Source organism: Mirounga leonina, unplaced genomic scaffold (assembly GCF_011800145.1).
Source record: "Mirounga leonina isolate KUSES-001 unplaced genomic scaffold, KU_Mleo_1.0 Mir_169, whole genome shotgun sequence".
Taxonomy (NCBI): Eukaryota; Metazoa; Chordata; class Mammalia; order Carnivora; family Phocidae; genus Mirounga; species Mirounga leonina.
Genome location: NW_023270431.1, coordinates 969,082 through 984,035, shown reverse-complemented (window position 1 = coordinate 984,035; position 14,954 = coordinate 969,082).

The window sequence follows — 14,954 nt, the reverse complement described above, 5'->3', positions numbered from 1 at the left end:
TTTCCCTATTTCGTCACCCACTACACTCAGGTATGAAGATTATGGGAGATTGTTTCTGTTGGCCATACTGCCATCCAAACACTGTATCATTACTTCTCTCTTAAAATATCTATTGAGTTGTGATTACAAAAACTTCAGTATTTGCTTAACAAAGAGAAAATATGAATTATAATGGAAATCCTCAAGATATGACATTTTTTTGCATGTCATTGTTACATGTAACAAGAATTGAATATTAGTTAATAGTTAATAGTTACTCGTTAAAATACCTTAATTATTTTTAAATAAGGTCAAAGGGTAATACATTTAATTTAATATAGTGATGGATTATAATGTAGTATATTATGAAATTCTGTTTTTTTTAAGGAATAACTGAATAGAACCATGGATTTTTCTACTGTGCCTTTAAAAACTATGACTTTTAGTTGAAACAATTGTTCTCAAGTCATCCCATTCCCTTTCCTATGACGGTGAGCATGCTGGACAGTTGAGTTAGTGCTAGGATTTGGGTCCCAGAACTAAAGAGTCTGAGTCTTGCATTTATTCACAGTCAATGACATTGACAATATTAATGCCTTGTGAGACAGGCTGGATTAATGGAATAAGATAGGAGTAAAAAAATATTAGCCAATGTAGTGAATAATTATTATAGAAAAATTTTTGTATTTAGCAAAAAAATCCTGCAACTTTTTTGTATTTTGATAATGAATACCTAATTATTCCTCTACCTTGTTAGATTAAAGTATAACTTGAGTTCCATAATATACACATTTATTTCTTTAACAAGCTGTCACTAGGTGAATGGCTTAAAACCAACAAATTACCTCAGATTATGAGGTTTAAAAACTTAACTTTCTTAGACCACAGATCTATAGTATACAAATAAAATTTGAACAATCAATTCATAACAATCAAATGTTATAATTTTAACATTTTGTCTTATTGCAAAAATAAATATTCATTTGTAGAATATTTAGGAAATAAAATTAAGCAAAAAAAAATCCCTAAAATCATTCATATTCCCACTACTCAGAGATAATCACTTAACAATGTCTCCTACATCATTAAAGTTTTAAAATATGCACCCAGATTTCTGCAACAAAACTGAAATTGTTTGGTATATATTATAATATCCTACTTAAAAAAAAAAAGCTTAAATTAAATTCATGTTTCTTTGGGCCTCCTTTGCCTTTGGGTAGAGATAAGGGTACCTTGAGTATGATAACCTCTAAAATTTTTGTCTTTTGCCTTCATCTTCTTTATAGAACCTCAAGTCTTGTTCAAATTGCAACAAAGTTTTGTCTGAGAATATTCTAGTGGTTACTCCATTTGTTCCTAAGGTGCGCTTTTCTCATCAGATATTCAGGTTTGGGATAAGATCTGCATCTCTCACAGTGCAGTCCTTGGTCTTGCCATGTCCTACTAGTACAAACGCATCCCTCCAGACTGTTGCAGAACATTACTGTGCCTACCCGGCTTCTCTATTGGTCCACTGGGCGTTACCACTGATGTCACAAAGTCACTCAGGGCAGATTATGTAGAGAATTCAGTGATGCAGTGGGAAGCCTGTCTTTGCTCTCTTTATGGTTACAGTGTGTTAGAGGGATATTAAATGAATACTGCTGTACCACAGTACTGCAAGGGGAAAGAGTAAAACAAATTACTAAAAATAAGAGAAGAGAATAGAAAAAATAGTAAAAACAAGTAGACAGTAGAATGCAGCCATTTAAACTGATACAACTGTCTTTTAGTGTTCTATTAAATGGCCAAATCATGTGTATCTTCAGGCCTTGTGAAGTTGGAGGTCCCAGCTACAGTGAAGGTGATCCAGGTCCCTGTTCAATACACAAAGGAGAGTGAACAGAACACACGGTGTGATGTGAACAGTGTGACTCTATGGGATGACAAGCAAATGACACAGGATTTGCTCCAATCCAATTCTTCCCACTAAAATCTCTGCCGGTCCTCTAAAACCTTGGCTCAGTGTCTCTGAGGACTCTCTTGTTCTTGACTTTTTTCACATCTCCTTTTCCTTGGGGGTGCGCTGAAAATATGAGGGTAAACTTGAGTTTTCTCTAGAGTGTGCCTCGGTGAATGCAGACCTTACCCTTCCTGAAAAGGCTCAGATGGTGATATGGAGGTCAGGTTAAATAACATTTTGTTCTCAAGTGTTTTCCACAGATCTCTGTGAAAGCCCTTATGTAGGGGCTCACATTTCTCCTTACAGGACCAGATTCCTGATGATATTATTGTGTTGTTTTTTAAAAATACATTTCCCAGAGGATGGCACATAGTAGGTCTGGGTGGGTATTAGGAGACACTGATCATCAGGCAAGAGTGGAAAACATTTTTTCTCACAATTCTTATTACCTTCCCTTTGTCTATAGACCTCAGTTTACAGCCGTGGCTGAGTTTTAGAGTCACTTGGAACTCACTCACAGAAATTCTAGTCTAATTGGTCTGGGGTAGATCATGGGCATCAGATTTAAAAAAGAAAAAAAAATCCTCAGGCCATTCTAATAGTCAGTACCGACAACCATTACCTTAGGAAATGCAAACATCAAATGTTTGGTAGTAATATCAATTGTTCTACTGCGAGTACCCTTCGGAGCATCTATTATAGAGTTTTCAGATTGTTGAGATTGCTTTTATTTTTTTTATTTTTTATTTTTTATTTTTTTAAAGATTTTATTTATTTATTTGACACACAGAGAGAGACAGCTAGAGAGGGAACACAAGCAGAGGGAGTGGGAGATGGAGAAGCAGGCTCCCCGCTGAGCAGGGAGCCCGATGGGGGGCTCGATCCCAGGACCCCAGGATCATGACCTGAGCCGAAGGCAGACGCTTAATGACTGAGCTACCCAGGTGCCCGAGATTGCTTTTAAAATTGAAATTTGCCAGGCAAATTTGAAGTTCTTTTAAAAAATGAATTTTCATGGATTTTTGAAATAAATTGCTGATTCCTTCATCCTTCATGCCTAAACATGTTGAGTTTCAAGCTATCTTTGTTTATCTGCTATGCCTCCAGCTTTAAGGGAAAATTGGTCATGTTTCCTTGTTGTGCTTTTAAGTACTAAACTCTGTGATTAGATCCATTTTAGGATTTGGGGGATGAAAACATGTCTGAAATAGCTGCTAGTTAGGTCTCAGCAGCAGGCATAACTTAAAACATGCAAACCCACAAGGAGGTGATTTGAGGACTGATTTTTTTCCACTTGCTGTTGTTGGGACCAAGTCAAAATGTGTCAGTCTTTGAATGAGCCCTATGAATGTGTTTGCCCTGGCACTGCTAGCCAAACTAAGTCTACCACTTTGGGCAAGAAGCTCACTACATTTATTCTTACTGGTTGACAGTTTTATTTGTGGTCCCTATTTAAAATGGAGAAATTGAGCCCAGCCCTTAAACCTTTGGCTTTGGCAAAACGGCTTTGGACAAGATACAGAAGGCTAAAGATGGAGAGGTTGAAATATTTCCTTCATAAACCTTTCCTTTGTAAAGTTGGCAAACTGTAACCTACTAAATGGTGGGCAAGTTCAAGCATGTTGTTCAAGGCCAGCATGAGCTAGAATTTCTTTACCAGTAAGCACACTAACTCCTTGTCACAGACAGTGTTAGTACTTTTCAGCCACATATTCCAGACGAATCGCTTTAAACTTTTGAAGTTTTATAAATATCAATTTGTGGCTTTGGCTTACGTGTGGGGAGCCCTTTGTGGCTTTGTAGGTGCTTGATAGCTGTTTGCAAACTTTTTTCTCCCAGATACAACTTAGAATAATGAGTCAGCAATTAGAAAATATTAAAGAATAACCTCAAAGTGAACAACTTGCCTTTGTAACAACAAAAAAGAAAAAGTCTTCTCTAATTTATATAGTTTTCATCCTTGCATTCTTGGTATGTGAATAGCAAGGTAAAAATGGTTTAAAAAAAAAAAAAAGACAAGGAGAAACTGTTGAAGGGTGTATTGGAAAGGATATTGGTATCCAATAGGAATAGTACTAGAGCAGTAATAAATACTGCATTCAATTCAGTATTGTTTTTGTCTTTATTGAAATATAAAGGGACAATTGGGGAAAGGAATTTATGAGTGAGACTCAAACTATTCTATTCTCTTTCAAGAATTCAAAGGATGTTCATTTTTGGTAGTACTCTCTAAGTGCAAGATTGGCCCTTATTTCACCAAAACTTGTCCAGCAATGCTCTCCATATTTGTAGACTACTTCTAGAAGAACACTGAGCATACCAGACACTTACCAATTGTAGAGTCCTAGGCCTGTTTCCTGGTCTTAACGAAGTGACCAGGGCATCTCTCAGTTAATCCTCCACTTTGCATGGACAGTAACTGGGCTCTGCCAGACTCTACCCTACAAGTAACTATTAAAAATCTGTAGCCTTGAAAAGATTCATTCAGTGCTCTACAAATATTTATAAAGGGTCTATTTACTATGAGTCAGGCACTGTTCTGGGTGCTAGGGATCACTCAGTGAACACAACATATAAAAGTCACTTTCAGATAAAAGGATTATATTTTATCAGGGAAAGAGAGAGACAACACCCAACAGATATAATAAATGAGTAATATAGTACATTAGAAATTGCTAAGTGTTATGGAATAATATTTGTGCAGGGATAAGGGTGATTTGGAGTGTGGAGGTGAGGTAGTTTGCAAGGGTCAGTAGAATGATCAAGGTAGAAGTTTTTTAAAAGCAAAATGTGGCAAAGGATTGAGGAAGTGAGAGGGCCACCTGGATATCTGGGGGAGGAGAATTCCAGATAGAGGGAAAAGCCACCTTGAGGTATGACACTGTAAGTTCCAAGTTTCAAAGGCATGAAAGGAAAGCAAGGGTTTGATGCTGATGTCATATGGGGCTGGATCTTAGTGGATAAGTGGAGAATTACAGGCAGAAGGCAGATGATGGAACGCTGTGTATGCCATGTTATGGGATTTAGACTTTATTCTGTCAAGGTCACCTCATCTTCCATACAAGGAGGAGTCCATAGGCAGAGATTGTTTGTACATGCTAAAGAATTTGGACGTAGGAGACGCTCAATACTGTGTAATGAATGAAGAAATACATGGTTACAAAAAGCTGCTAATAGCTAAGTGGTAGAGGAACTATAGGAAAGATAAACTCCTCACTGTGTTTATAAAAAAGAATATTGATGCTAAACTTAACCACAGGTATCATTTTCCTGAGGAAAAAAAATTTTTTTTCCACAAAAAATTGTGTGAGTGTATTTTACGTCTATAAGCAGTTTCTTACTACTACCATAACGAATTACCATAAAATTAATGGCCTAAAGGAATACAAATTTATGACTCACAGTTCTACAGGTCTTATGTCCAAAATGGCTTCGTCGGTTTCTTTGCTCTGGGTCTCACAAAACTGAAATCAAGAGCTGGGCTTTTATCTGGAACCTCTGGGAAATAATCCCCTTCTAAGATCCTTCACGTTGTTGGCAGAATCCAGTTCTTCATGGTTTTAGGACCAAGATCTCCCTTTCCTTGCTGGCTGTCAGCTGGGATTTGCCCTTAGCTCTCTATCTCTGTCTCTTTTTAAAGATGTATTTATTTATGTGTGAGAGAGAGAAAGAGCGCACGCAAGCAGGAGAGGCAGGGAGAGAGAGAGAATCTCAAGCAGACTCCGTGCTGAACGTGGAGCCCAAGGGAGCGGGACTTGGCACTCGATCCCACGATCCTAAAATCATGACCTGAGCCAAAACCAAGAGTTGGAGGCCCAACCAACTGCACCACCCAGACACCCCATGCCTTTAGCTCTTAGAAACCCTTTTCAGGTTCTTGCCTGTGGGACCCCACATCTCTGACCCAGTAACGTGTACGGTCACATCTTTCTCCTGCTTGGAATCTGACTTCCTCTTTCTGCTACATCTCTGTTCTTCCTCCTCTAATGCATCTCTAAAACTAATTCTTCTATCTTTCTCTTCATAGGTTTATGTTGAGCTCACCCAGATAATCCAAGATAAACTCGCTATTTTAAGGTCAACTGATTAGTAATCTTAATTACATCTTCTAACAGTGCCTACATTAGTGTTTAAATAATCAGGGGATGGGATTCTTGGCAGGGCAGATTCTCCTATCAATTAGAACATAATTCTAATGTTTAGAATTATCTCTACCATAATGCCACATCCTGGGATAACTTCATGCCAAATATTGATGGTCGTTCTAGAATAGGACAGAGCAGAAAATCTGTCCTTCACATGTTTGGATGTTAGCACAAAATCTGTTCTCTGGGGAAGAAATGGCATAGGGAAAGTGCTCAGATACAGATGCTGATGGTAAAAGGATGACGAATTCTGGGGGCTCCATTTTTGAGGAGTGTTGCCATCTAATTTGCAGTGAAGAAAACAGTCATTTTCCAGTCAGATCAGTAGCAAGGAAATCAGAAAACCTTGACTACTGAGAGCCAAGCGTACAGGTGGTCATTGTAGAATTAAACTATCTGTAGGCATAGGTCTACCTTGCTGGTTAGGGTTCAGTCTATAGGGGTGGGCATGGGCTATTAGGCAGGAAACAGGTCAAAAACCAAATTACAGGGCCAAATTACAGAATGAGAAGACTGTGAAAGCAAAGGGGTAACAATGGCAAGTTAGGAACAAGGAATCAGGTATGTGCAAACCTTGATGACACCAATTTCTGGGTCTTCTGTGAAGTAAATAATTTTTCCAAAAAAATGCTAACAGTTTCTCAGTGGTGCTGCATGAATACCAATGTCTAGTCTAAATCCTTCTGTCTCTAGGAAATGCCCTATTTCTCCCCTTATAAATGCAGTGATGGTTTACTTAATATATATCATTGTCAATATCTTTCTATGTTTTGAAGGTAGAAGAGGGCAACATTCCTCAATGAGATTTTGTTGTATGACTTTATTATTTTTGTTTTTTTAAATTATTTTTTTATTAACATATAATGCATTATTTGTTTCAGGGGTACAGGTCTGTGATTCATCAGTCTTACACAATTCACAGTGCTCCCCATAGCACATACCCTCCCCAATGTCCATCACCCAGCCACCCCATCCCTCCCACCCCCCTCCACTCCAGCAATGTTGTATGATTTTAAAACATTATTTTATACCTGCTATTTTACTTTTACCATGCATTATCAAGAATTTTAGGAGAAAAAATATGAATGCAAACAGACATTTACAGAGTTAGACTAAAAAGAAGCTTTTCCCCTCTTAGCTGTAAATGCTTCAAAACATTAGATTTTTTTCATCTAAAAAAAAGAGGATATGTCTCGTTAACCTAGAAGGATTCTTGGATCTGGGAGAAGAATCTTAATTGGTCCTTTGGGGACACCATCATCAGTAAACCCAGGGAAGCAAAGTGAAGATTTTTAGAGTGTCTGTTTTTTGAGCTCTTTCCTGGGGCACAATTCCTGGATGCTTTGCTTGTTCATTTTGTGGTCAAAGATTTTCATGCCAGATATCCATCCATTATTAGATGTGTGTTGAGGGGGGCGGTTGGGAGAAAGGTGATAATTACTAAGTAGTATTACTCTGTTTTTAGTTAACTCACACCTCTATAATGAGCAAGTTTCTGCTTCACATTTTTCCTCCAGCTAGCTGACGTGGCCAAAACTTAATCTAGCAGATGATTGAGTGTGGCATTAGCCAACACCATACTGCTTCCAGCTTCCTGTCCTGGGCTTCCTCTCCTGGGTTTATTATATTCCAAGTCTGATTCTCCTCCAGCTGGCTCACTACCACAAATATTGCTCTAATTGTGATATGGACAGGCCATAATGTAAGTTAAATTTCAGAAACATCAGAAATCCTTTATTTTATCCATTCATTGATGGTCTCTGAAAGTTACTTAACAAACTGTATTTGAATCCATACATTTTTGTACCAGGCAATGGGAAAACTAATGCTTTAATTGGTGTTGATTAATCTTTTAGATCATCATAAAGACACGAAATGCCCTGCATTTTGCTAGAGATTATTGAAATTTTTGCTAAGCAAACATAAGTCGATGTTATCGTAATTATGAGTAATGTAGTAGATAGTCAAAGTAGAAGAAAAACAATAGGCAAAAGACAACGATTAAATTTTTAAAATACATGGGAGAATAAAAAGGGGGTCTTGTCTCAAAATGTTGCTAGCATTCGCAGAGATCCAGGTCCTCCCTGGCAACCAAGTGAGGCTGCCGTATTAGATAATGTCTGGGTTGGTAACCAATGAGTTGGCAGTAGGTACTAAGTAGGCTAAAGTTGAAGGTTCAGTCTCCCAAATTGGCCATAAATCATACCTTTATTCTCCAGATTGAGTTTCAATTATATTCTATTGATAAAAGGCTATTGATTGTTCAGTACAATCTATCTAGAATTCTAGAGGAATTACTAGATGCCTCTTATTAAGAGTAGACTAGTGACATAATTTTCATATTCAGAGGACAGTGTGGGATAATGGATGTGAAAGGGTGAGGAAGAGGAATGTAGCCAACATAAGGCAGCTAACCCTCTGGAAGTTTTCTGGTTTGGAGGGCCAGAATGGATATATTATCAGTTGTCTAATCTAAATTCACAGGGGTCTCAGGCATAGACTGGAACGCCAATTTGTTTGTTTTTTTAAAATGTTACTTCTATACATCCAGATATGATGTTGGCAGGCTACAATGTTCTTTACTTATAGACACCTTTAGCCAATCATAATTGGTAGTTCACTTAGTGAGTAAAGAATCAGAATAAGGGATATATTCTGCACAAGAGAACTTACTTCAAATACTCTGTAGACAAGGCCTTGCTGATATGGCCTTACTGTTCAAGACTCTGCTAAAAAGTGTGGAGTAATTCTGGGCTGGTCTCAATATCTCTTACCCCAATCTGTAAAAAAATATTCGATTTGAACTAATTCTTTTGCTGATAACCTTAAAATTATGTTAATAATATTGTCTACTTTCAACTCAAATTTAGTCATAGAACTCGTTTCTTGATTAGAATATTGAATTCCTTAGCCAACCATTTATAAATTGTTGCTCAGTTTGATCGATTAACATATGGCCAACTTTAGTCATTACATGTCGATTACATTGAATTAATTCTGAGTGGTGAGATACATCATTATCACCCCTATGTTTAAGGCTATAAGCAAGTGAAAGATCTTTAACTTAAGAGTTCATTTAGCAGGCGCCTGGATGGCTCAGTTGGTTAAGTGACTGCCTTTGGCTCAGGTCATGATCCTGGAGTCCCAGGATCGAGTCCCGCATCAGGCTTCCTGCTCGGCGGGGGGTCTGCTTCTCCCTCTGACCCTCCTCCCTCTTATGCTCTCTGTCTCTCATTCTCTCTCTCTCTCAAATAAATAAATAAAATCTTTTAATTAAAAAAAAAGAGTTCATTTAGCTTCTCTGTGATCATGCTTTTTTACCACTAGAGCTGAGTATCATTAGAAAACTGATCGCTTATGCTTTACCTAATTGCTCCTAGCAGTACTATTAGGCAAAGAAGCCTCTAGTTTTTCAGACTTCCAGCACATTTAGAAAAAAACTCCATAAGTAGTTATAGAAAGTTATTAAACAAAGGGTTTGATTATATAACTTATTCATTCATTGTTTTCTAGTACTATTATTTAGCTGCCTAAAAAATTATATTCCCATTAGATGTAATAGCTCCCAAAGAAATGGAATATATGAAATCATGGAATCACCTGAGAATTAAAGAGATTTAACTAAACAAAAATAATTATGAGATTGTGAGACACAAGATTTCTCATTTACTTTTGTTTCTATATGAGTCCTTTTACTTCATTAATGACTTCTTTTTTCATATAATGACTTTTAAATGTTGTAATAGAGGGAGACAGGCTGGCATCCTATTTCCTACTTCTTAATAGACTTGTTTCATCTGGTGGCTGTCATGTTGGGATTTCCTGGTGCTGGTCAGGTTGGGAGGGCTGGTTACTTGTGTGGTCTCTGCTGATTTCTCACCGGTGATTAGTGTCAGTGCCTTTCTGGAGTTTGTGAGACTCATGTCAGTCTTATGACAGCACATTTTCCTCCTTATTCTTCAGGAGTAAAGAGTTAGTTATTCTTCAGAGTGCTTATAATTTAATCTCATAACTCCTACTAAGAGGGGCTTCTACTTTCCACCAGAAAAGAGAAACATTTTCTTTTATGCACAGCTATAAACTCATTACCACATTCTTACTTGATTAAATATAAGAAATAACTGCTGTCCATATTACAGATATGGAGTAGATTGCCCCGGGAGATAGTCACTAGAAGCCCTGGACATCAGGCTAGGCAATTTATTTGATGAAACTAATAAACATTTCTTTAATAAGAACTTTCCATTCTATCACTGTTCCTTTGGTTGTCATCCTGTTAAAAATTTTTTTTGCCACATCTCATAGATTTCATGAAATTTTTATACAATATTCTGAAGAAATGAAATGTGAAAATGTTGGCAGTCATCCATTAGGAACATCATGCAACTCTCCATTTTTTTCTCCTGTAAGTTTTAGCATTAAGTCTTTTCACAATGAGTAATTTGCAGTCATTGACTAGTAAGCACAGTGGCTTATTCAATATCCATTTCTATCTTCTTCCTTGCTACTAGAACCCTGATTTGTGTAGGATATCAACACTCCCAGCCCCACATCATAAAATATTATTGGTTTAGGGGCACCTGGGTGGCTCAGTCAGTTAAGCGTCTGCCTTCGGCTCAGGTTGTGATCCCGGGGTCCTGGGATTGAGCCCCGCATCGGGCTCCTTGCTCTGCGGGGGGCCTGCTTCTCCCTCTCCCTCTGCTGTTCCCCCTGCTTGTGTTCCCTCTCTCTCTCTCTCTGTCAAATAAATAAATAAAATCTTAAAAAAATATATTATTGGTTTATGCCACACAGGGGCATTCTTGTCTTTCTTTGCCACATGCTGGCCCTATTGTACCTAAGGGGACCATGTGACCAAATTTCAACAAATAAGATCTAAGAAAAATCCATTCATGGATTTAGGGATAGATTTTGCTGAAAGTGAGAGGCATATCTGATGCTGCTTTCTTTTTTCCTTTTATTGTCTAGAATGTAAACATAACTGTTGGAACTGTGGTAGCCATTTTTTCTCTTCTCTCTTTTCTTTTTCTTTTTCGTCCTTCCTTCCTTCCTTCCTTCCTTCCTTCCTTTCTTTTCTTCTTTCTTTCTTCTTTCTTTCTTTCCTTCTTTCTCTTTCTTTCTGCAGTAGGAGGCAATATGCATGAAAAAAAATCTTACCGTATAAGGATGAGAGAACAAAAAGATGGAAAGAGCCTCTGTTCTTGATGTTCTGCTAGAGTAGCAAGCCTAAATCCAATATTAATCTACCTGCAGACTTGTTGCATGAGATAACCTAATCTTGATTTAAGCTACTGTGATTTGGAACACTTTTTTTTTTTCCTAGCACATTGCATTTTAATCGATGAACTAAACTAGTCATTTAAGACTTCAAAGTGAACTATTTATAGGATATTAGTATTATTAGCTTTTACTTTGACTCAGAATATAGACAAGACCTGTTAAACAATGTTAAAGAGTTTATCAAGGAGCTTGGTAAGTTTTTATACACTCAATTATTTTACGAAGAACTTTAGTAACAACAAAAAAGTCTTCTATATTTACATATAATTTACAATGCTCTTCATTCTCTTGGGTATATGAAATTACATCTTGGTATTATTTTTCTTCTACCCAAAGGATTTCTTTAATATTTCTTATAGTACAGATCTGCTGAAAATTCTTTCAGAATTTTTATATCTGAAAAAGTCTTTGTTTTGACTTTGCTTTTGAAAGCTGTTCTCACTGGATATAGATTTCTAGACTGTTTTACCTTTCAGGACCCTAAAGATATTGGCCCAATGTCTTCTGACTTCCATTAATACTGATGTCAATTCGCTGTCATCTTTAACTTTGTTCCTCTGTATATAATTTTTTTTTTAACTCTGGCTACTTTTAAGATTTTCTCTTTATCACTAGTTTTACAGAGTTTGATTATGGTATAGTTTGGTATACTTTTTTGTGTGTGTCTTTCTGGAGTGCTGAGTTTACTGGCTGTGTAGGTTTATAGTTTTCATCAAATTTGGCAAATCTTTGATCATTATTTTTTCAAATATTTTTTTCTGCCCCCTCCTCACCATATACACATATATTAGCTGCTAGAATTTGTCTTAGAACTCACTGATACTGGTGCAACTCTCTGGTTACATATAAAGGGTTCATCTTGTGTCTCACAATCTCATAATTATTTTTGCATGAGAACAAAGCTCCATCTTTACTGCATACCCGATGGAGGAGAAAAACCTTGGAAACTGCATGACAGTGTCTGTGAACTTTATAAAATACACAAGAGGAACAAGGATTTAGTCACTGTTTCAGGATATTATTGGGAATCCCAGGAAAATGTGTGGTACATGATAGCCAGGTATCCATTTCAGGTTGTATTGGCTACTTTTAATCTCATTCTTGAGCTCTGTACAGCTTTAAATTAAGAACAGCTTAATCTGTCATTGGGATGTAATGTCAATTCTCTTTGGGAAAAGATGGAGGAGGAGGTATAAATAACATGTAGAGGAGAAGTCTCTCCTCTCCTTCCTGGTCAGCTAACATCATTATCATCGTCATCATCATCACCATCATTATCATCAAACACCCAATTCGTGACTGTGGTGAGGAGTATATACTTATGGTTTGAGGAATCACAAGATCAATGCCCTTTACCTCTATTACAACATTTAAAAGTCATTATATGAAAAAAGAAGTCATTAATGAAGTAAAAGGACTCATATAGAAACAAAAGTAAATGAGAAATCTTGTGTCTCACAATCTCATAATTATTTTGTTTAGTTAAATCTCTTTAATTCTCATCTGTATGTTCTGCTCAATTTTGCAATAAACTGCTCTAAAAAAGTCTATATTTTTCAAAAAAAGAGAAAAAGTAGGACAGACCTAAAAAACTTTGTTATTATTTTAAATGCCAAGGAAGACATGGAACCTTTATAAGAAAAAGGTTTGCATCACATGATAGGTTCCAATTTCTATTATGGAGTAAAGATGAGAACTTTTCTATGAGTAGAATTTAGATTAAGTACGAAACTAAATATTTAATTGAACTTTGGCATATAATACCAAAATATATGATAGGTCACCCTTTTCCGTGTATATACTTAAAATAATTTAGATATTTATAATGTTTTAGGAGAAGATTATTGAAGTCTGTTTGAGAAAATAAAAGGATTTGATCTTTTTTTATCTTTTTGGATTCCATCCTAATCTATATCTCTGTAATTTCTATGGTCATACCATATATAGTCCTCTTTTGTTAAATCAAGGTTTATAATCAGAAGTGATTTTAAAGTTACCACTCAGGGGTGCCTGGGTGGCTTTGTTGGTTAGGTGACCAACTCTTGATTTTGGCTCAGATCCTGGGATCGAGCCCCGGTGACAGGCTCCCCACTCAGTGTGGAGTCTGCTTGAGGATTCTCTCTCCCTCTCCGTCTGTCTCTCTCCCTGCTTGTGTTCTCTCACTCCCTCAAATAAATAAATAAATCTTTAAAAAAATAAAGTTACCACTCATTTATTTATTCCTCCTTTAATGAAATATTTATTGTATAACGGAATACTCAAGGACTTCCCAGATTCTGAGAGGCAAAAAGAGGTGATGGCTCAGTCTTGGCCCATCAGAGCAAGTCAGGCACACAATTAAAATGTAGTCTAAGAAGTGTTGTGATGCAGGAAGAGAACTATAATGGATATTCTGAAGAAAAGGATGTAAGTCAGACAGGCGGTAAGGGAAAAATGTTCTCTCTTTCTGAATAGCCAAGGATATTTACAACTTTGGGCTGATAAATGCATAGATCTCATTCAGGCATAACTGAACTCATGTGTGTTTCCCTTATTAATGTGCAAATGCCTTAAAGGATGGAGACCTGTCTTCTTTTTTTTTTCTGTAGTATCTAGCACAGTGCTTTGCACAGAGTAGACATCTACATGAAATCATGATACACATAAATTGCTTTCCCATTACGCCTGATACATGGAATATGCTCATTAACAATGCAGTTTATTTTCACTTGAGAAATAGTGTATATATGTAGCATGCAAAAATTTCATGTCTTTATATGATTTTTCTTTCTTTTGTTTTATTTCTAAAAAGAGTAAGTTATGAGGAATTTCATGGGTGTGCGGGGTATTAAAACCTGATTCTTTGGTTTTAATAATGTTGATAAAGTGATGAGATTTGTTCATGACTGAATATAAAAAGAAACTGTTTTTAACTTAACCTAAAACTCAAATTGCAATCATGAGAAATTTTTTGAATATGCTGGTGATTAAAATCTGATTCTTTGGTTTTAATAACATTAATAAAGTGGCGAGATTTGTTTGTGATTGGATCTAAAAGTAGATTATTTTTATTTTACATAAAATTCAAATTATATAAGCCTTGGCAGAATATTGATGGTATAAAGAGAGTCTGAACTTGCAACCTGTTCTTTTATCTGATTTGCCAACATTTATCAACATGGCCTTATCCACTCGAATGCCCTATACAAACATGTCCACCTGCCAAAACTCAGACTAAGCTTTTTATTTCCAAAAGCTGCCTAAAATGCTATCTTTTCTAGACAATCACCCTAGAAGTAAATGTTTCCTTCTCTGAATGACTACAATTCCCTGGTTCTTTTGTTCTTGAATTACTTATCATATTCTATTTTTATTTTTTGCATGTGTATATGTACATCTTAGCATCTAACCTAGATTTTAAATTCCTTTAAAGGCTAAGAATGTCTCATTCACTTTGTATCTCCTGTGGTGCCCATCTCAGGGCATGTTATAGGTCTTTACCAAAGTTATGAATAAATAAAGTTATATATATTGTAAGTAGTTAAAAATTCAATTGAAAGTGCTAAGGTAGTTAAAAAGATTTTTTTCCAGACTTTTGCTTTAAGAATCATGTTTCTCTAACCTAGGTT